The sequence below is a fragment of the Nicotiana tabacum genome, chromosome 19, assembly GCF_000715075.1.
Source record: "Nicotiana tabacum cultivar K326 chromosome 19, ASM71507v2, whole genome shotgun sequence".
Lineage (NCBI taxonomy): Eukaryota > Viridiplantae > Streptophyta > Magnoliopsida > Solanales > Solanaceae > Nicotiana > Nicotiana tabacum.
In genome coordinates, this window is record NC_134098.1 from 97,863,362 (window position 1) to 97,886,128 (window position 22,767).

Below are 22,767 nucleotides of genomic sequence, written 5' to 3' on the forward strand. Positions count from 1 at the left end.
AACAAATAGTTCAGGGGACAATTTCAATCGTTTTACGTGGAAAATATCCGTTACAAATGCGGATAATCTTACGTTAATATTTACTATTAACAAATAAATTTGGTCCAAAAAATTAATCAATCAATCGATCATTTGACCAAATCCGAAGCCGAAGCCGAGCCGAGCGAGCGACGACGACGACGGCGCGAGGCTTGCTTTCTTCTTAACTCTTTAAGAGCTACAAGAAGAGCAATTATATATATACCCACCAAAAATCTTTTCCTCTTCCAATATGGGACAATGTCTCATTGTCAAGAGGGGAAAACTTAAAATTTTACTCAAAAATTTCATTTTCCCTCCATTTCTCATTCACCCTCATTTTAAGACTATTTCATCTTAAATAACAAAAAACCTCAATAATCCCCCACATGAATGGGAATGGCTATATCACGGAAGTATGCATGGAAAAACTGTGTGATTTGCAAGCAAGGATTAATCGCATCTGGATAAGTAGGTTTTCCTTTGAACTTTTCGTAGTGAACTTATGTCGGATATAATCGGTCAATCGGTATATTTGATATCTTTGAACCGTCGAACTTTGGTGTATACCTAGACAACCATAAGTCACACAACCGATCCTTAACCGTCTTTGGCTCTCATTGTTGTGTTCGTTTCAGCCATGAATACCGCCTGGTTTCATAAGTGCGTAGAGAACTGGCCTTACAAAGTTCTCCTTGAAGCGGCTAATACTTCACACTTACATAGGTGATTCCTAAACGTGTCATCCTGTAGATACACTATTTGATATACCCCGTATCAAATTTAGAAATCATTAAAAAGCCTTAATGTTTTATCCTTGGTACTGAACATTGTCTCATCACGAGAACGGACTAAAATTTTATTTGACAATGTTGAACCGTCATTAATGACTTTGTTTGATCTCCTTGAACCTAGATCTTGGGATCTCCAGTCTTCTAGGTAGAGTTATCGCCACAATGACTTGTTCTCGGCCATAGCCCCATTCCCCTTGATGATTTCTCAACTACCTCTCTAGTTAGGCATTTTGTAAGTGGATCCGACACATTATCACTTGACTTTACATAGTCAATTGTGATAATTCCTCTAGAGAGTAATTGCCTAACGGTTTTATGTCTTCGTCGTATATGACGAGATTTACCGTTATACATAACGCTCCCAGCCCTTCCAATTGCTGCTTGACTATCACAATGTATGCATATTGGTGCCAACGGTTTGGGCCAAAATGGAATGTCTTCCAAGAAATTCCGGAGCCATTCAGCTTCTTCACCGGCTTTATATAAGGCTATGAATTCAGCCTCCATTGTAGAGCGGGCAATACATGTTTGTTTGGACGACTTCCAAGATACCGCTCCTCCACCAATAGTGAATACATATCCACTCGTGGACTTAGAATCAATTGAACCGGTGATCCAATTTGCATCACAGTATCCCTCAATCACCGCAGGGAATTTACTGTAGTGCAAGTCAAAGTTCTGGGTATGTTCTAAATATCCCAAAACTCGTTTCATTGCCATCCAATGAGATTGGCCTGGATTGCTCGTATATCGACTCAGTTTACTTATAGCACAAGCTATATCTGGTCGTGTACAATTCATGATATACATTAAGCATCCCAACACACGAGCATAATCCAATTGTGATATGCTTTGGCCTTTATTCTTTGCTAATGCAAGATTCACGTCAATCAGAGTCTTTGCAACTTTAAAGCCCAAGTGCTTGAATTTTTCAAGTACTGTCTTAATATAATGAGATTGTGACAATGCCAGACCTTGAGGAGTCTTATGGATCTTAATTCCCAGAATTAAATCAGCAACTCCCAAGTCTTTCATATCAAACTTGTTATTGATCATACGCTTAGTAGCATTTATGTTGGCAATGTCATTACTCATTATCAGCATATCATTCACATATAGGCAAATAATGACTATGTGATTTGGAACATTTTTAATGTACACACATTTATCACATTCATTTATCTTAAAACTATTTGATAACATTGTTTGGTCAAATTTCGCATGCCATTGTTTGGGTGCTTGTTTAGTCCGTAAAGAGACTTAACAAGTCTACATACCTTCTTTTCGTTACCTGGAACCACAAACCCTTCAGGTTGTTCCATGTAAATTTCTTCCTCCAACTCTCCATTTAAGAAGGCCGTCTTAACATCCATTTGATGAATTTCAAGACCATATACTGCAGCTAATGCTACTAACATCCGTATGGACGTAATTCTTGTAACTGGAGAGTATGTATCAAAGTAGTCTAGACCTTCTCGTTGTCTATACCCTTTGACTACGAGTCTTGCCTTGAATTTATCAATAGTGCCATCATTTTTTATTTTTCTCTTAAAAATCCATTTAGAACCCAAAGGTTTATTTCCAGGAGGAAGATCAACCAATTCCCATGTATGGTTTTTCAATATGGATTCTATTTCACTATTGACTGCCTCTTTCCAAAATAATAATTCCGAAGAAGTCATAGCTTCTTTAAATGTTTGAGGCTCATTCTCCAATAAGAAAGTCACAAAATCTGGTCCAAATGAAGTAGACGTTCTTTGACGTTTACTACGTCTTGGATCCTCCTGATTACATGTACTTTCTTTTGTTTCTTCCTGAGGTCGTTTAGATCCTTCACCAAACGACTCACATTCCTTTTTATACGGATATATATTTTCAAAGAACTCAGCATTATCTGATTCTATAACCGTATTATTATGAATGTCGGGATTTTCTGATTTATGAACCAGAAATCGATATGCTTTACTATTTGTCACATATCCTATGAAAACACAATCAACGGTTTTCGGTCCTATCTTTACCCTTTTGGGTTTAGGAACTTGCACTTTTGCCAAACACCCCCACACTTTAAAATAATTCAAGTTGGGCTTCCTTCCTTTCCATTGTTCATATGGAATGGATTGTGTTTTGCTATGGGGCACTCGATTTAATATTCGATTAGCCGTAAGAATGGCTTCCCCCCACAAGTTCTGTGGCAAACCAGAACTTATCAACAACGCATTCATCATCTTCTTTAATGTGCGATTCTTTCTTTCCGCAATCCCATTAGATTGGGGCGTGTAAGGGGCTGTTGTTTGATGAATAATTCCATATTCTAAACATATTTCTTCAAAAGGAGATTCATATTCACCACTCCTATCACTTCTTATCATTTTTACTTTCTTGTTAAGTTGCGTTTCAACTTTATTTTTGTATTGCCTGAATGCGTCTATTGCTTCATCTTTACTATTCAGTAAGTAAACATATCAATATCGAGTACCATCATCAATAAAAGTTATGAAATACTTCTTTCCACCGCGAGATGGTAGTGACTTCATGTCACAAATATCTGTGTGAATTAAGTCTAAAGGATTTGAATTCCTTTCAACTGACTTATAAGGATGTTTAACATACTTAGATTCCACACATGTTTGACATTTTAATTTTTCGCATTCAAACTTAGGCAGTACTTCCAAGTTAATCATTTTCCGCAAGGTTTTATAATTGACATGACCCAAACGTATATGCCATAAATCATTTGACTCAAGTAAGTAAGAAGAAGCTGAAATATTATTATTGTTTTCCACAACCATTACATTCAGATTGAAAAGGCCCTCGGTGAGGTAACCTTTTCCTACAAATATTTTATTTTTACTTATGACAACCTTGTCGGACACAAAAATGCACTTAAAACCGTGCTTAACAAGAAGTCCAGTAGAAACTAAATTCTTTCTCATTTCGGGAACATGAAGGACATTGTTCAAAGTCATGACCTTGCCAGAAGTCATTTTCAGAAATATCTTCCCATATTCTTCAACTTTTGCTGTTGAAGCATTTCCCATATAAACTGTCTCTCCGGGTCCAACAGGAGCATAAGTAGCAAAAGCTTCTCTAACTGCACAAACATGGCGAGTGGCTCATGAATCAAACCACCACAGTTTAGGATTTCCCACCAAGTTATATTCAGAAAGCATGGTACACAAGTTATCAACATCATCATGATTTACTACCATGTTTGCTTGACCCATTTTCTTGTCTTTCTTCGGAGCACGACACTCCGTAGATTTGTGTCCGTTTTTCCCACAGTTGTAGCAGTTTCCACTGAACCGCTTCTTGCTTGGGTTGTATTTCGGACCAGAAGCCTTCTTCCTCTTTTTGTTATCTTCAACAATATTCGCTCCCATTATTGTTGAATTTTCACGGCCTCTCCTTTCAGCAGCTTTATTGTCCTGTTCGATTCTCAACCAAACAATGAGATCTTCAAGGGACATTTCCTTTCGTTTGTGTTTCAAATAATTTTTGAAGTCCTTCCACAACGGAGGTAACTTCTCAATCATTGCTGCTACTTGGAATGCTTCATTGATGACAAGACCTTCAGCAAGTAGATCATGAATAATCACTTGCAATTCCTGGACTTGGGTAATAACAGACTTGCTATCTACCATTTTGTAGTCCAAAAATTTTGCGGCAACGAATTTCTTCATCCCGGCATCTTCAGTTTTATATTTCTTTTCAAGCGCATTCCACAATTCTTTTGACGTCTCCACGCCACTGTATACATTATACAGATTATCATCCAGTCCGCTAAGAATATAATTCTTGCATAAAAAATCAGAATGCTTCCACGCTTCAATCACGATAAAGCGTTCATTCTCTGGAGTTTTATCTGGCAGATCAGGAACATCTTCCTTGATAAACTTCTGTAGACATAACGTAGTTAAGTAGAAGAACATCTTCTGCTGCCAGCGCTTGAAATCAATCCCGAAAAATTTTTCGGGTTTTTCTGCCGGTGCCAACGCCGGTGTTCGACTTGTCGATGCGTTGGCAGTCACCCTCGGAACAACTTGGTTTTCGCTTTCAGTCGTCATTTTTTCTGCAAAAGAATGACACAAACAAACATTTTTAAACTGGAGTAAAAATCACGTAGATTTTAATGTCCAACAAAATGCCACGAAGGCTTTACTCTCCAAAACGGGAGTACACAAAACCACAAAGGTTTTAGTTTGCAGAATAATAAGAATAACACAAATACAGAAATAAATATTAAATTCCTTATGATTGTTAGTACCGCCAATATTGCTGTATTTGTAAATAATAATTCTGTAAAATATAAGTTATCGTAATGAAACAGTAATTAATTCGAGCCCATTGAATTCACAGTGTTTCCTTAAGGAATTTAATCCCCTCCTAGTACCCAAGGTTATGGATTATTTCCTCCCAGGATAGAACGAATTACACACTGGTGTAGCGGTACTTCAAACCCCAGTGTTTCAGCGAACATAAAGTTCGATAGCAAATCACACTTACAGTTGCTTTGTTTGAAGTTAAAACAATGCAGAACAAAGGAGTAGAAACTCAGAAAATCGTATGGAAATGCTGAGAGGAAGGAGTGCAATATATAGCCAAAGTTGAGCGTTTTCAGTTTTGTTGGTGTTTTTCGTTTTTCGTTCGTGTCTTTCTTCAACAGCTGCTGCACATATATATAGCAGCCAGCTTTGAAGATGAACGACCCTCCATCCTCCATGGTGGAGCATGCACTAGCTTGTTTGTGGAGCAAGCACTTGGCCATGGTGGAAAGAGCATTAGGCGGCTGCTATTGCAGCTGGTGGTCAATACACGGATTGGAAAATATCTGTTATAAATGCGGATAATCTTACGTTAATATTTACTATTAACAAATAAATTTGGTCCAAAATCCAAATCCAAATCCGAATCCGAATCTGAATCCGAATCCGAATCCGAATCCGAATCTGAATCCGAATCCGAATCCGAAGCCGAAGCCGAAGCCGAAGCCGTAGCCGTAGCCGTAGCCGAGCGAGCGACGACGACGACGGCGCGAGGCTTGCTTTCTTCTTAACTCTTTAAGAGCTACAAGAAGAGCAATTATATATATACACCCACCAAAAATCTTTTCCTCTTCCAGTATGGGACAATGTCTCATTGTCAAGGGGGGAAAATTTAAAATTTTACTCAAAAATTTTATTTTTCCTCCATTTCCCATTCACCCTCATTTTAAGACTATTTCATCTTAAATAACAAAAACCTCAACACCAATTTCAAATAAGTTAAGATAAGTTATATGAATCTATACTAATCATATTTACAATTACTTTAGAACAATTAATTAACACGAAAAAAAATATTTATAAAGAAAACTGAATTACTCATATAATATCAACTTCATTACATAAAAGTTGAAAAAGTTCAATGGAATATTTACAAATGCATACAAAGAAAAAATAATACTACAGTATGAACTAACAACTTGTTTGGAGGGTTGTTACCTATTGTATTGTATAATATTGTTACTTTAAATATAATATTCATTTTGGTTGTTACTTAAATTTTATTGTATCGTATCGTTAAATACGTTGTTACGTAACGACGAAATGTGCCACTTTATGTAACGATCGATTTGGTGTGGTTGCGTCGTTATCTTGTCTTTTTCTCTTATCACACCCTTCATTATTATTAGTTAATTTTATTTTATCATTTACCCTACCTTTTATATAATAAATTTATCTTGTGTTTTAATTTTTCTTTATAATGCAAGTTTGTTCTTCATATTGTTTGTGTGTGATATCATGAAACAACAGCAAACGATACAATGTATCCAAATATTGTATTCATTAAACGATACAATACAATACAATATAATACAATACAATACGATACATTATGAAACGATGTGTAACAACCATCCAAACAAGTTGTAACGGGAGTTCGGGAAAATTACATCGTCAATTACCATAAAACAAAAGGAAGTCGCGTTTTTTTTTTCTTTTTTTTTTCTATTAAGTTACTTCTCCTATAAGTTTTAGAAGAGATAGATTGCCAGTTTTTTTTTATTTTTTTATTATGTCAAAATAGATAAGAGCAAAAGTGAGGTGGCAAAAATGGATTGGAGTCGCCCTCGTCAAAAAACTCACAGCTAGCGTTTGAATGGTTAAGGTTGATTTCAGATTCATATTTTGTTTTCTTCTATTTGATTTTTTTAAATCGTATTTTTAGGATTTTTATTATATCATGTATTAACGATTTTGAATAAAGAAAATGTGTGAAGACCCCATTCAACTTATACAATAAAATTATTTACATACCTAAACTTTACGGGTGTCCTAACATCCCACTATTGTTAAAACAATTGTATTTATTTACTCCCTCCTAAGCCCTAGCCAGCCACGCATCTTAGACAACTGAATTGAGCATGTCCTTGCTCTCTTTTAATCGTTAAAAACACCCAAAAAAAGAAGAAAAAATAACGTCAATATAACCCCCAACCAACGGTAAAATCCCTTCTTCCCCAATATTTTACCAAACCCAATTGAAGAACCCTAATTTCTTATTTTTCTAAATTTTGCCAAAATTGCATCAAATTACCCTTTGAAGTTTTGATCTTTGAAAGCAAAGATTAATCTTTCTCCTTCTTAAGAACCCTAATTTCTTTCTTTTATTATTGTTATGTCTTTCTCCTAAAATCCAATTAGCTTATCTTTGAAAGCAAAGGCAAATTATCTGACTTTGATATTGTCTGTTTGTGTTGTAGTTGTTGCAATGTCATCAAAAGGCTTGAAATTGACAAGGATTTGCATGGAAGAGGAAGAAAATGAATCAAGTGGAGAAATTCGATGCAACCATGGCTATGTGCTACCTTTGTTAACAGCTTGGACCCCTCGGAATCCAGGAAGAAGATATTGGGTTTGTCCATACTATGGGGTAACTGATAGTGAAAAGTTTTTCAATAATTGAGTTGTAAAAAATTATAATTGATTAATTTTCGTTTGTTATTCATCTTAGGGTCCACGATCTTGTAATTTTTGGGTTTGGAAGGATTCCGAAATTGATCATAGGTCCAAATTTGTTATTCTAAAATTGCTTGACAAAATGGGTGAACTTGAGACTGCATTAAAAGGCTTTGAAAATCTTGCCAAGCCGAGGGCAACTTTAAAGTTTGAAAATACCATAGAAGGGGATAAGATGAAGAAGATTGAGGCTAAATTGGTGAAATTGCAAGTTGATATGGAGAAGATGAAAGAGAATGAAAAGAAGTGGAAGATTAAATTGGCTAAGTCCAAGGCTAGGGAAAGTGTACTTTGGTTTATTATATTGGCGATGTGTGTTATACTTGTTGCTTGTAGGTATCGAGGAATGTCATTGAAAGAAGATGCAATGAGGTTGTCATTTTGAATCTAATTTTGTCATCTCAATATGTATGTAGTTGTTGCTTGTATGTTTTATTTTGTATGTTTGCAATGGACCTTTCATTTGAATGTAATGAGCCTTTTAACGGAATGTAATCAAGTGTTGTTTCTAATGAAGTGTTGTTTTTATATTGTGAAGTGTTGTAGGTGTGTTTTGCTTGTTTCTTTGTATGCCCAGAACTTGGCAATCAACAATAGACACACAAAAGACTTAATATGTCAGCTGCATAGACTGTATTAAAACACATATATGATCTCATTGACCTAAAAGAAATAGACATAATAAACAGTCACAAAATGAGATAATAAAACATCTATTTGTTCTCATTGTAGCAGCAGCAAAACAGACACCATAAGATAACAAAATACGAAATGCAGTCTATAGCTGTTTAAAAATCCTTATCATAATACATAATTGCAGTATACAACTGCCTAAAATTTTATCATAATGCAGTCTATTGCAATATAGTCATCAACAAAACAGTATCTTGATCAATTGGGTTGTTTTGCATTGGTGCTTTCCTGGCTCAACTTAGCAACCCTAAACATTGTTTGAATGAGTTTCTTGCCTCTCAATTGTTGAAGCTGCCTTGATGTCATAGCTTCTTTGCCTTTCCATTTAACACCTCGTGTTGGTTGATGGCCTGGATCTCCAGTTACTTCTCCTGAAGACCTCACATTCTTAAATTTTGTAGAGGACATTCCAGGCTGCCAAAATCCAACAGAAAATCAGACAATGAATTCACCTAAATATGTGAGGTTGTTATAACTTACATTTTGAATTTTGAAGCCACTTTGAGTGTGTAAAACTCCCATCCCAACCATCCTTGGCCTGTTATATTGTGTTCTTATATCACTGCTAGTGCCAGCATCCTACATCAACCAATTAAAAGTAAGAATCTGATAATTATTTTTTAAAAAAAAGACATTAAAGGGAAGAACTTCACCTTTTCTTTAGAACAGTTTGGCCTACCCCTTCCTCTTCCAGTACTTTGCTTTGGTGGCTTTGAACTACCAACACTTGCATGCACATAACTTGATGAAGTAGCAGCAGTATTACTTCCAGCAGCTTTATGACATCCCCTCTTGTTATGACCCTTGTTATGACTATTGCTACATGTCATTTCCACTATACTTTTGGACAATTTTCCTGTCTTATTTCACCTGGTTTTTTTCTTCTAACCTTCTTTGGCATGCCTGGCATCTTCTTGACATGAGGTGGTATAACAGTTGGGTTTTATGACTCTGGCCACATATTCATACCCACGACAGGCTAATAAAAGTAACTGTATATTTTCATGTAAGTGGCATTACTGTACCAGTGAGAAATATAGTTCAAAGGCTCCAGATTTTTATAATGCAAGGCAGCAACTGCATGAGCACATAGTATGCCTTTTAACATCCAAGCTCTGCAGGTGCATGTTTGCCTGTTGATGTCCACCAGATGCTTCATTTCACTTGCACTTGATCCTTGCTTCACTTCAAATCCAAACTCACTATTCTAGAAAATGTTACATTTCATTGACCTTTCTGTGTTCTCTTCCAAGACTTTCATGGCTATTGGTGAAAAATCAATAATCCAAGTGTTTCCAAACTGCCTGAGCTGGCCTATTATATTCATCATTGTAACGACCCGGCCGGTCGTTTCGAGAGTTATAACCATATTTTCTCTATTCCTACTTCTTTTTGTGTTATTCAGCTATATTATGTTATATCGGGTTAGTTGGTTCGAGTCCGGAAGGAACTCGGGGCGAAATGAGATACTTAGTCTCATAATTGAAAATTTTAAGTTAGAAAAGTGGACCGGATATGGACCTATATGTAAACGACCTAGGAATTAAATTTTGATGATTCCAATAGCTCCGTATGGTAATTTCGGGCTTAGGAGCGTGTCCAAAATATTATTTGGGAGTCAGTAGAGGAATTAAGCTTGAAATGCCAAAAGTTTTATTTTTTAGAAGTTTGACCGGGGGGTTGACTTTTTGATATCGGGGTCGGAATCTGATTCTAAAAATTGGAATACCTCTGTTATGTCATTTAGGACTTGTGTGCAAAATTTGAGGTCAATCGGACGTGATTTGATAGGTTCCGGAGTTGTTTGTGGAAATTAGAAATTTCAAAGTTCATTAGGCTTGAATTAGGGTGTAATTCAGGGTTTTAGCGTTGTTTGAGGTGATTTGAGGATTCGACTATGTTCGTATGATGTTTAAGGACTTGTTGATATATTTGGTTGAGGTCCCGAGGGTCTCGGGTGAGTTTCGGATGGTTAACGGATCAAAAATTTAACTAGAACAGTTGCTGCAATTTCCTTCTGTTGGAAAATTTCTTCTGCCTAGAATCGAGCCCAGATCGAGCTCAGGGTCGATGGCCACGATCGAAGCCCAGATCGAGCTCAAGGTCGAGGGTCATGATCGAAGGCATGATCGAGCCCAGGGTCGAGGGTCACGATCGAAGGCATGATCGAGCCCAGGGTCGAGGGTCACGATCGAAGGCATGATCGAGCCCACGGTCGAGGTTCACGGTCGAAGGCTGGGAAGAAGACATAATCGAGGGCCAGGACCGAGAACCAAGATCAAGGACCTCGATCGAAGGCCAAGATCGAGGCAGAACCGAGGATGTCTGGGCAGAATTATAAAAACGGGGGCTTCGTCCCATTTGCCATTTTTGACAAATTGGAGCTTGGGGAGAGGCGATTTTTGTTATATTTTCAAGGAAAACTTGAGGTAAGTCCCTTGTGATCATTTCTACTCCATAATATTAAATTATCATCGAATAATCCGACTAGATTACATGATTTTGAGGTGTAAATCAGAGATTGGAACTTAAAAAATTTGGAAATAAGATTTGTAGATTTGAGGGTCGAGTTGAGGTCGGATTTTGGTAAAATTGGTATGGGTAGAATCGTCGTTGAATGGGCTTTCGGATTTTGTAACTTTTGTCGGGTTCCAAGATGTGGGCCCCACAGGCGATTTTTGAGCCAATTTTGGGTTTTGGTCTAATTTTGTAGTTTTTCTTGTGGAATGCATTCCATTAGCGCGTATTGATGGTATTGTACTGATTGTGAATAGATTCGGAGCATTTGGAGGCTGAGTACAGAGGCAAGATCATTGCGGGTTAAAGATTTGACCGGTTTGAGGTAAGTAACGATTGTAAATCTAGTCCTGAGGGTATGAAACCCCGAATTTTGTATCATTCTACTATTTTTAGTGACGCACATGCTAGGTGATGGGCGTGTGCGCGTGCACTGTTGGGGATTTGTGACTTAGTCCGCCCCGTAGCAACTGTAAAGTTGCATACTTTGTTGAAACCATTGATACTTATATGATTTAGAAAGATTTTATGTAAATTGGGCTGAATGCCATGTTTGGGCCTTGCGCCAATGCTGTTTGGACCCTTAGGGGCTGTTTCTTACCATCCTCTCATTGTTTTCGATTGAAAATCTATACTCAGTCATGTTTATACTTGTTTACCGCATAACGCAGTTTTATAACGCTATTTTGATGTATATAAATATTTTGGGCCGAGTGCCCTATTTTTACTGAAATGCCCGAGAGGCTTGAGTTACTTATGACTGAGTGAGGCCGAGGGCCTGATTTGTGAGGATGAGTGTGGATCGGGGCTGCCCGCCTGCAGTATACTTTATTATTATCGCACGTGAGTTATCCGTGTAGATTATAGCACTTGGGCTGAAGGAGCCCCTCCGGAGTCTATACACACCCCCAGTGAGCGCAGGTACCTACTGAGTGCCGAGTGCCGAGTGCTGAGTAACTGGGAAGCATGAGTAATTGTGAGTTATGCCTGAGTGGCAAGAGTGATTGTGAGGTATGCCCGAGTGGCAAGAGTGATTGTGAGGTATGCCCGAGTGGCACGAGTGACTGTGAGGTTGGCCCGAGTGGTTGTTTATGATTTCATCATTTTTGCTCACCTTTGCATTGAGCCTTTGTTTGAAAAACTGTTGGAAAAATATCTTTAAATGATTTTTTACTGGAACTGGGTTTAAACGAGATGTTTGATTCAAATCCTGATTTTTAAGAGCATGTGGTATTTTACTGAGATTTCCTGATATGAACGTTATATGCTTCATTGCCCGTCACTACTGCTCAGTCTTTATTTATTGTTGTTACTTACTGAGTTGGCGTACTCACATTACTCCCTGCACCTTGTGTGCAGATCCAGGTGTGGCTGGACACGGTAGCGGTTATTGAGTGTTCTGGTTGCAGATTTTTCTTGGAGATAGCAAGGTAGCTGTTTGGCGATCGTAGTCCCTGCTCTTCTCCCTCTTATCTTCCTCTAGTAGTATTTAGCTATTTTTTCAGGCTGAGTTAGCCTTGATATTGTTAGACAGATTATAGTAGATGCTCATGACTAGTGACACCCCAATGTCGGGCTTTTCTTTTCCTCACTTCTGTTTTTCTTTGATTTGAACTCTTTAAATGAAGGTTTATGGTAAATAACCTTGAAATTATCTTTAAAACGAAGATATCGGTTTGTTTTGGAAATGAGTCGGCTTGCCTAGTTCCACGATAGGCGCCATCATGACAGGGGTTAGTTTTGGGTCGTGACAATCATCTTCACCCTTATTTCTTCAAACATTGTCACTATAGTCTTCTGCCTTGCTGCCAAAATCCAAGCATTGAAACATTCTGCCATATTATTGTCAACACAGTCACACCTGCAGAATGTATTGAAATACACCTTGCTCCATCTTTCAATATTATAGTACAACAGTTCATCAACTATCTTATTACCCAATTTCTTCATTTCATCCAGATTTTTCTTCAACTCCCACTCATAGGTAGACCTTGCACACCTCCAGAAGCAGTTCCTTCTTTCTATGTCCCTCTATTTCTTAGACCAGTTAGCTAGGATGTGCCTTGCACACATCGTATGCTTAGAATTTGGAAGTAGATCTCTTATAGCATTCTCAAGCCCCTGCAAAATGAACAATGATAGTTAGTTTTAAGTTAAATAGCAGTAGGAAAATAACAATAAACTACAAGTGCTTACCTTTTGCATATTTGCTATAATGGTCAGATTTGTACCGTCTCCAAGCTGAAGATCACCCTTTAAAAAGTTGGCAAACCACCTCCAAGTGTGCATATTTCCAGTCTCAACAACAGCCCAAGCAAGTGAAAGCATCTAATTATTTCCATCTTTGCAAATTGCTACAAGTAGTTGGCCTCTACATACCCCTTTTAAAAAAATCCATCCAACCCAATACATGGCCTACAACCATCCAAGTATGACTTTTTCATTGCATATGTAATAAACCGGCCAGTCATTTTGAGAATTTAAGTCTCATTCGGCGGCATAAGGTCTTAAGCAGCTTCATATTATGTGTATTAACTTACGTGCGTGGTCGAGTTCAGTTACCGGATGATTCAAAGTCAAATCGGAAGAAGGATTCTAGTTTTGGAAGCTTAAGCAGTAAGAGTTGATCGGAATTTGACTTTTGTGTAAACGGTTCCAGAACGAGTTTTGGATGATTTCAACAGCTTTGTATGGCAATTTTGGACTTATGCGTGCATCCGAATTTGGATTTGGAGGTCTGCAGGGTGATTTGAAGCATTTTCGGCGAAAGTTGGAAAAGTTAAAGTTTGGAAAGTGGAAAGGTTTGACAAATAGTTTACTTTGGTGATATTGGGGTCGAAATGCAATTCCGAGTGTTGGAACAGCTCCGCTATGTCATTTGGGATTTGCCTACAAAATTTGACGTCATTCCGAGTTGATTTGGTATGTTTCGGTACTAGTTTTAAAAGTTGGAAGATTTGAAAGTTCATCAATTCGATTCTTGGTGCGATTCATAATTTTGACGTTATTTGATGTGATTTGAGTCCTTGAGTAGGTTCGTGTTGTGTTACGGGACTTGTTGGTATGTTCGGACGAGGTCTCGGGTGGCTTGGGTGAGTTTCGGATAGGTTTAGGTTGTGTTGCAATTATTTTTTATGCTTCGTCGTCGTTTCGTCAAGCATATATGGTACCATATTAAGAAAATGAGCTCCAAATTCAGTATTTATTTAACCATTAGATCTTTATCATAATTACAGAGTCATAACAAAAAGAATCGTCGAATTTGGACATTGTATGAGGGAGTTATGCTCATTTTCGTGCCGGGGAGACTGCTTGTTTATGGTGTGCTCGCAATTGCGAACATTCTTATCGCAAATTGTGATCTAGGGTTCGCAATTGCAAACTTTTTGTCGCAAATGCGGCATTTTCCAACCTTGTTCTTGTTCGCAATTGTGAAGGCTTCTTCGCTTTTGCAAGAGTTTTCAATTGCGAACCCTATATCGCAAATGCGACATCTGCAGCTTGTTTTCAGCTGTGTAATTCGGATTTTTGCTTCATTTTGTCATATTTTTGAACCCTAGGTCCGAGAGTGGGAGATTTTGAGAGAGGAATTTCATCTACAATCGTTGGGTAAGTGCCCTTGATCAATTTCTAAGTATGCTTCATGAATTTATTTGAGTTTTAACATTAAAAATGGTGAGAATCAAAGTGAAAAATTTGGGAAAACTTGTAAAACTTTCAAAATGAAAAATGATGATTTGAGGGACCAAATAGTATCAGAATTTGATAATTTTTATATGGTTGAGCTCGTATCGGAATGAGTGTTCAAATTTTGTGAAATATATTGGGTTCTGAGGTGCGGACCCGGGGGTCGATTTTTTGGTTGATTTTTAGTTTTTGATAAAGATTAAGGGTTTATGATCCGGAATAGTTTCTTATAAATTTTATTTATGCTTTGAAGTTATTTTGGCTAGATTGGAACCGTCTGGAGGTTATTTCACCCGAGAAGTTCATTTTGGAGTATCAGTTTGTCTATTTTGAGGTAAGTATCTTGCCTAACCTTGTAACGGGGAACTACCCCTTAGGATGTGAGTCTTCTATGCTAATTGTATCTTGTGAAGTCCGTGTACGCGAGGTGACGAGTACGTGCTCGGGCTTATTTGTGAAAAGTTGGCCTTTTAGGGTTCTTAGGTCCTTGTATTCACCGAGTATAAAGTTGATTTGTATTGATTAAGTTTTCTTAATTATTAGTCTCGCCTCTACCTGCTTTAATTAGAATTAATTGCTTCATGATCCACTCTTATTGCCTATTTGACTCTTATATAACTTAACTAAATATTTTTACCTCTCTTATTGCCATGTTATCTTTTCCTAACTGCTTATCTTTACTTGAAATTATTATTATCTCTTCTGTTATTGTTCATCCTTAATTGAGGTTATGATTATCTTCCTGATGCCTATCCTTAATTGAATTTGTAGTATTTCTTTCGTGATTGCTCAACCTTAAAAGAAGTTTAGGTATCTTATATCTTAGTTGACTTATCCTTATTGGAATTATTGACTCGTGATATCTCCCTTGTTGTTAAACTGTACCTTGTGAGACCGTTGTTACATATTATTTTCTCCCTTGTTGAGATGATCTTATTATGACTAGCATTCTCTATTGTGGCTATTCCTTGTGAACTAGTTTTTCCGTTTCTTTTAGTTCTAGAATTTTTGAGTTGATTTAATTGCCATACTCCTGTATTATTATCATTGTTGTTGTTGTACTTGTTGTTGTGATGTACGAGGTTTCTGTCGTGCGGTTGTTATTGTGATGCACGAGGTTTCTGCTGTGTGGTGTTATGGGGTTGCACGAGGTTTCTGTCATGTTATTGTTACTATTGATATTTGCACATGCGGCGTGACAAGGCGGGATATATATATATATATATATATATATATATATATATATATATATATATATATATATATATATATATATATATATGTGTGTGTGTGTGTGTGTGTGTGTGTGTGTGTGTGTGGCGAGACAAGACGGGCATTTACTTTACTAATTGCACACGTGGCAAGACAAGGTGGGCTATGTCAAGGATTAATTTGTGGTGACTTGTGATGGCCTGGGGCATTCTTGTTGTTGATATTTATGTAGTGGTGCACTTACCTGTGTGAGTTTTATCATGTGGAAAATTGTGGGAAAATATTTTACGTACTGTCCATTTTCTCTATACTTAATAGCTGGCATGAATTATGTTAGAACACTTGCACAAGCATACATGTAGTTAATCACTCTTATCAGTTAGGAGGACGGATCTTGATATTGTTGAGTATTGATACACACCCTCGTCTAGTTCTATTGGCACGTGAGTCGTCCGTGCAGTTATTGGTTATAGCAAAAGCACAGAATGCCATGTATTTGGGGTTCACAAATTGGGACCCGTGAATTATGAATATTTTGAGGTTCGGTGCCTCATGGTGATTATTGGATAAGACCTGATGTGAAAACGGTTATTTTTCACCTAGTTGATACATGTCCTTCTTTTAACTGTGTTCTCCGGGTTTAGACTGTGCCTAGCTTACTCTACTGTGTTGTTACTTGTTGTGTTCCGCTGCTAACTGTTGTTTCTATTTCCTATTGCAAGTACCATATTATCGTTGTCATTATGCATAACTTTATAGAGATATCGTATTTCTGTTAGTCCTACACTTATACTTGTTCAGGTTATTTAGTCCAGCGGGTGTCTTGACTGTTCCTCGTCACTACTCCACTAAGGTTAGTCTTGATACTTGCTGGGTACTGCTATGGTGTACTCATACTATACTTCTGCACATTTTTGTGTAGATCTAGGTATTGCAGAGTCGGTCGATGGTTAGCTAGCTGTCCAAATCTTGCGGTGGATACTCAAGGTAAACTTGTTGTTGCGTCCGCAGGCTTCGAGGTCACCTTCTGATTTTGTATTAACCTTATTTCAGAACAGTTGTATTTATAGGTTTTCTAGCAAACTCTGTAGAGCTTATGACTTGTACTACCAGTTTTGGGATTGTAAAATTACAAAGAGATTTTTTTTCAAAATTGTCTTATGTTAGTTTAAATATCGTATTTATTCAGTTAATGTTAGGCTTACCGGATCCCTAAGACTAGGTGCCATCACGACACCAAACGGAGGGTAAATTGGGTCGTGACAGCATCAAAACAAATATAGAACCCAACAAATATTTTCTTCCCATCTTCAAAATTTTCTTCACTAAACTTCACTACACGTGTACTCCCTGGATTAGATCTAAGAAACTCATCCCTGTAATCTAATATTCTGCCATACTTCAGTTTATGATCACCATTATCTCATTCAACACAATATTTTTACCCTCCTACAAATTGTCCTCCCAACATACAATCCCAATTTCTTTCTAATCAACTCCTAGAACTTGAATATTCTAGTGTTAGGTTATTCTTTTATCCTCTCATTGAACCTTTTGGCCAAGAACTTTGAATTACATAGCTTGTTTCTATTAGCAGGGTCACATTTGTAAACTGGATTGTAGTTCTTGACTACAAAATCCTTAGTTCTAGAATCATAACTAGAAACTAGAAGCCAATGACAGGATGCCTTCTTGCACTTAACCCTCACCCTTATAGGTTCATTTACATATTTTTCTATAGAAACCTTTTGTTGAACAACATATTTAGTTACAGCTTCTCTAAAATCTCTCACACTTGCAAATGCAAGTCCAGTTTCCCAAACTATTTTCTTGCAAGTCTTGTCAAAGATTACTCTTCTTTTAGTCTTTCTTCTTCTAGCTTTAACTTTCTGTTGAATCTCCCATTCACCTTCATCATCAACATCATCTGAATCTGTCTCAAAACTAGCAGCTTCATCTGATGAACTATTGTACCCAAACTCTTTCACATAACCTAGAAACTCAAACTATGAGAATATATCAACATTCACATCAACACAATGAGTAATCATCCCACCAACATAATCCTCCATTGAAAAGGAATGTAACTTATCCATGGAGATTTTTTAACCATGGAAAAACATCAGTGTAACATGTACAAAAGACATTGAAATACCTGAATATAGTAGAAAATAAACTAATTAAGGATTAATAATTACTATTAGACCCTAACATAACAAGTGACAATACATGTAACAAGAAAAAGCTGTAATTTGGTTATTATTATACCTTAAAAATTGTATTTCTATTACTCGATTTTACATTGAAAACGTTACAATGAAGAAATTTGAAGCAAGTTCAAAACCCTAGTTACAAATGATATTAAACAAACTAAAATAGAGATAGCATTTAGGGTTAATTGTAGGAAAGGCTAAGGTTGATGGATTTACCTTCAAACTAAAACAGAGATAACGTTTGAACTTGATTCTTCAAAGACCTTCAGCTTCGAACGGGTCTTCTACCAACTCGTCAAATGAAACAATAACAATAAACAGAACCCTAAAGAACAACGAAATTGAAGGATTTTACAATAGGTCCCTTCCATTTTGGTCAGGCAAATCGAATTTGAAGGTGGGCCATTAGGATTCTTCAATTTGAGAATTTTTAACTAACGGGGTGAATGAGAGTGTTAGTAAATAGAGGAAGGATGTTATTTTTATTTATTCAATAATTTAATTACGTGGCTTCATAATAAAAGCGCGTGTTTCCCACTCAAGTCATTATAGTTGGGCCAGGGCTTATGAGGGAGTAAATAAATATAATTATTTTAACAATAGTAGGGTGTTAGGACCCGTAAAGTTTAGGTGTGTAAATAATTTTTCAGGACAAGTTAAATGAGGTCTTTATGCATTTTCTCTTTTGAATATTATGTTGTAGTTGATCCTGACCATATATATATATATATATATATTTGATAACCAAAAGGGAGAAATTTTACAATGTGTGAGACATTCCACGTCATACTTGAGTGAGGTTATCTATTGTTTGACACATGGAGCTGTGGATCCCACCTTTCATCATTATTCTCTCCCTGGTTTTTGACCTACTCCCACTCCCCTATCCATCTCCCAATTTTCTTTATTCTTCTCCAGTACAAATAATAATTATTTTCGACTATTTCAAAACTGTGATGTAAATTGAAATAATCGATGAAAACTAAATTGGCATTTTCTTCCCAACTTTGTTATCCTGCTTGGAGTAAGTGCATATCTCAAGCATCTTTTCTGTTTTACTCCTTTATGACATATGCACATCTATGACTGCGCAACTATTATAAATTTTGAACGAAACTTTCCTTTGAGCATCTCTCTTCAATTATAAGCAAAAAAGTTGAAGATTACACTCTTCCTCAGAAAGTAGAATTACAGCCTCTATCTTCTTTGAATGCAAGGGTTGAAACTATAAATACGGATCAAAGAAAATTCACTATTCAAATTCTTTCTTCATCCACATATTCTTCCAATTGAGCTATTTTGTCACTTTGGCATTTGCTCATTGATTAAAGGCCATTTAACTTTAATTTTGTGAGCTTCTTGCTTCAAAATTCATCTTTTTGTTGTTATCTTGGGTCATAGGCTTCTGACATGTGATCGAAATATTTCATAGATTCAAACTTTTTTTTTATTTTTTGGGTAAAAATATCAGTGGGAAAGAAGAGCTAACCGAATGTATTTGTAAAAGAAAAATAGGATTTTTATAACGAGAGGAGAGGATAGGGGATGTGGTTCCTCTGGAGGAGAGTCGATTGGAGAAAAAGAAAGTAAATGAGGAGATGACCGGAGAGGCAGAGAGTGAGAGTAAGTGAAATAAGAGGTGATGCTGAAGAGTGGGGTCCACAACTCCAAGTGTCAAATAATAGATAGTCTCACTCAAGTATGGTGTGGCATGTCTCACACATTGTAAAAATTCTCACCAAAAGGTATTGTTTTCTTCTGCTTCTTCGTGTGTCATCAATTGGGAGATTTTTATTTTCTCCAAATATTATTACAACCAAAAGAAACAAGAAGTCGAGAGTGGGGGTGGCATGTCGGCCGGTTCGGGCCCCAAACGGGCCAAGTGGGCCAGTCTAAACGGTCTTGGGCCGGTCTTTAAATAAGCGAGCCACCAGTCCCGGGTTAAACGGTCTTTTTGTAGGAATCAGTCCGGGACCGGGCCCACGAACTCATTATCCCGATCTAAACGGGCCGGTACGCGGGCTAAGTGGGCCCAACAACTAAATATTTTAAAAAAAAATTAAATAGAAATTAAAAACAAAAAGATGTTAAAAAATATCTAAGGCAATGCCTTATAGATTTATTATAGAATTGTGACCTAAATTTTTTAATTCAAATTTAAAGACAAAAATATTGTAAAGAGATATTCAAAGCAATGTCTTGTAATTTTATTATAGCATTAAAAAATATGGCAATGTCTTTCTTCTTCCTCCCCCCTATGGAATGAGCACAACAAGGTGCTAATACCACCATTAAGAAGAAGAAAAAACTAATCAAGATGTGCCAAAATATAAGTTACATAATACATACTAATTTTTGTTCATACAAGTTACATGGTATCTCTTACAAACTTCATAAATCTTTCAAGGTCCGAAGAAATTTTCGTTGGTGGTGGCAGAAAAGTAGCTTGGTCATCACCACTTCTATTGTCGGGGGAAGCAGCATCCTCCGCAAGTTCAGCTATCATTTCTTTGTAAGCTTCGTCTTACTTGTTCATTAAACGTTGAGTTTATGGAGTTTCTATATTCATATGCAATAACCAAACTTCCATACATGTAATTCTATCTAATTGGACAAGGTTTGGGAACCTTTCTTTCTCTTAGGCCACATTCATCACATCTTTTAAAGTATTCTCTAAGTCTACTTCTACAGTTTAAATAAAAAAACCCAGTTAAGAGCCGTTTTAACCTTTTCAATTTGAATATTTAAAATTCTCATACCAACACCCACAATTAAATGATAAATATAAAAAATACATCTAACATAAAAAATGTTACTAAATACAAGATTTAGCGTAGTAGTAAGCAAGTCTATAGCATTTGTGTTATTAGTAGCATTATCCATTGAAACCGATATTATTTTATCATTAATGCAAAAATATCTACAAATATCCATAACTGTGCTAGCAATAAACTGCCCTGTGTGACGTGAAGCAATTATTTTATGAGCAATTATACGCTTTTGCATTATCCAATCCTCATCAATTCAATGGCTGGTAACAGTAAGATAATCACAGTCGTTGCTACTTCTACCAATATCAGTTGTAATAGCAACACGACAATTTATATGAGTAAATAAATAGCGCAAATATTGTTCATATTCATGTTTGTATTTATAAATATCGCTCTTTACGGTTGTGCGAGAAAAACCTTTATAAGTAGGATTAAAAAAATTTCTAATATAATGCACAAACGAAGGGTCAGAAGAAAAACTATAGTGTAAGCACATAACAATTAACATTTTTGCCAATTCTTCCCGATCTTCTTTTGGATCATAATATAAAATACCACTGGTAACAGTGTCAATTCTCGGTTGAAATTGATTTGAACCGGTACTAGGGTCAGCCTGACTAGGACTAAGTACACTTTTCCCCTCGGCCAAATCTTTTAGACGTTCATATCTGACTCTATCTTTAGGGTGTTTATTTATGTGTCTAGTCAAAGTTTCCGTTCCCGTTCCCCTCCCCCCTTCCTCGAGATCCAAAATATTTAAAAGCTAACTCCATACCACAATTGTTATACTTAGCCTTATTTTGTGGAATTAGTTGAGTAAAAAATGGACAAACAAGAGATGTTTCCCTCCGTATGGTAGGTTATCTAGAAAAAGTAGAGGCAGTAACAAGAGTATCAGATGGGTCATCATTTGGATTAGTAGGGTTATCACTAGTTGGGTTAACATCAGGAGCGTGACTAATGGGTGTATCTCATCCGCTTGAGTTTCATCGAGATCAATTCCCCCATTATCATTTTCATCAATAGTATTGTAATTATTAGAATAAATAGCATTCATTAATTCATGGTCTAATTATTCATCGGGTGCAATATTATGACAAAATTGACTATCGATAAATTGTAATAAACTATTATCGCTATCAAGAATAGCAGGTGTAGGACGGATATGGGGTTTGATTCAAGGAGCGGGGGGCAGAGGAGGAGGAACAACATGACCACTAGATTCGTCACTCTTGAATTTTCTCTTATTCTTATTTTTACCAAAAATATTTTTTAAGGAAGCCATCTTAATTAATCAAGTAATAGCAAATAAATAAAACAAACAAAACTATAATATTAAGACTTAAGAGTTGAACGAGTTTACCGAATTGACGAACAACTTTTTGAAAATTGATTATCGTTGAAGACTTGAAGATTTAAATTCACCAACTTCACATTTTTTTCACAAATTGTAACAATCTCAATATTTTTTTACTATTTTTTGGAATAAAGGAAGCAATAGTAGCAAGTATAGAAGAAAATTAGAGAGAGATTGTGATAGATTGATATTGATTTTGTAAGAAAAATGAAAGAATGAGAGGTATTTATAGTTGAAAATAGGGAAAAAGTGTAATTAAAAAAAGATTGGGGTTAAAACAAAGTTGAGGGATTAAATGACTATTTTTTAAAGCCCAATGGCTGTTTTTTACATAGCCAAATGGCTACTATTTAAAAAAAAAAATTACCATTGGACATGTTTGGCCCGCCAAGAGATCGGTCCGGTCCCAGTCCCTTAGCGGGCCAAACGATCCCGGTCTTAACGATTCAAAAGCAAGAACCGACCCACGAGATCGGCCCAAGCCCACCTCTAACGGTCCTATCG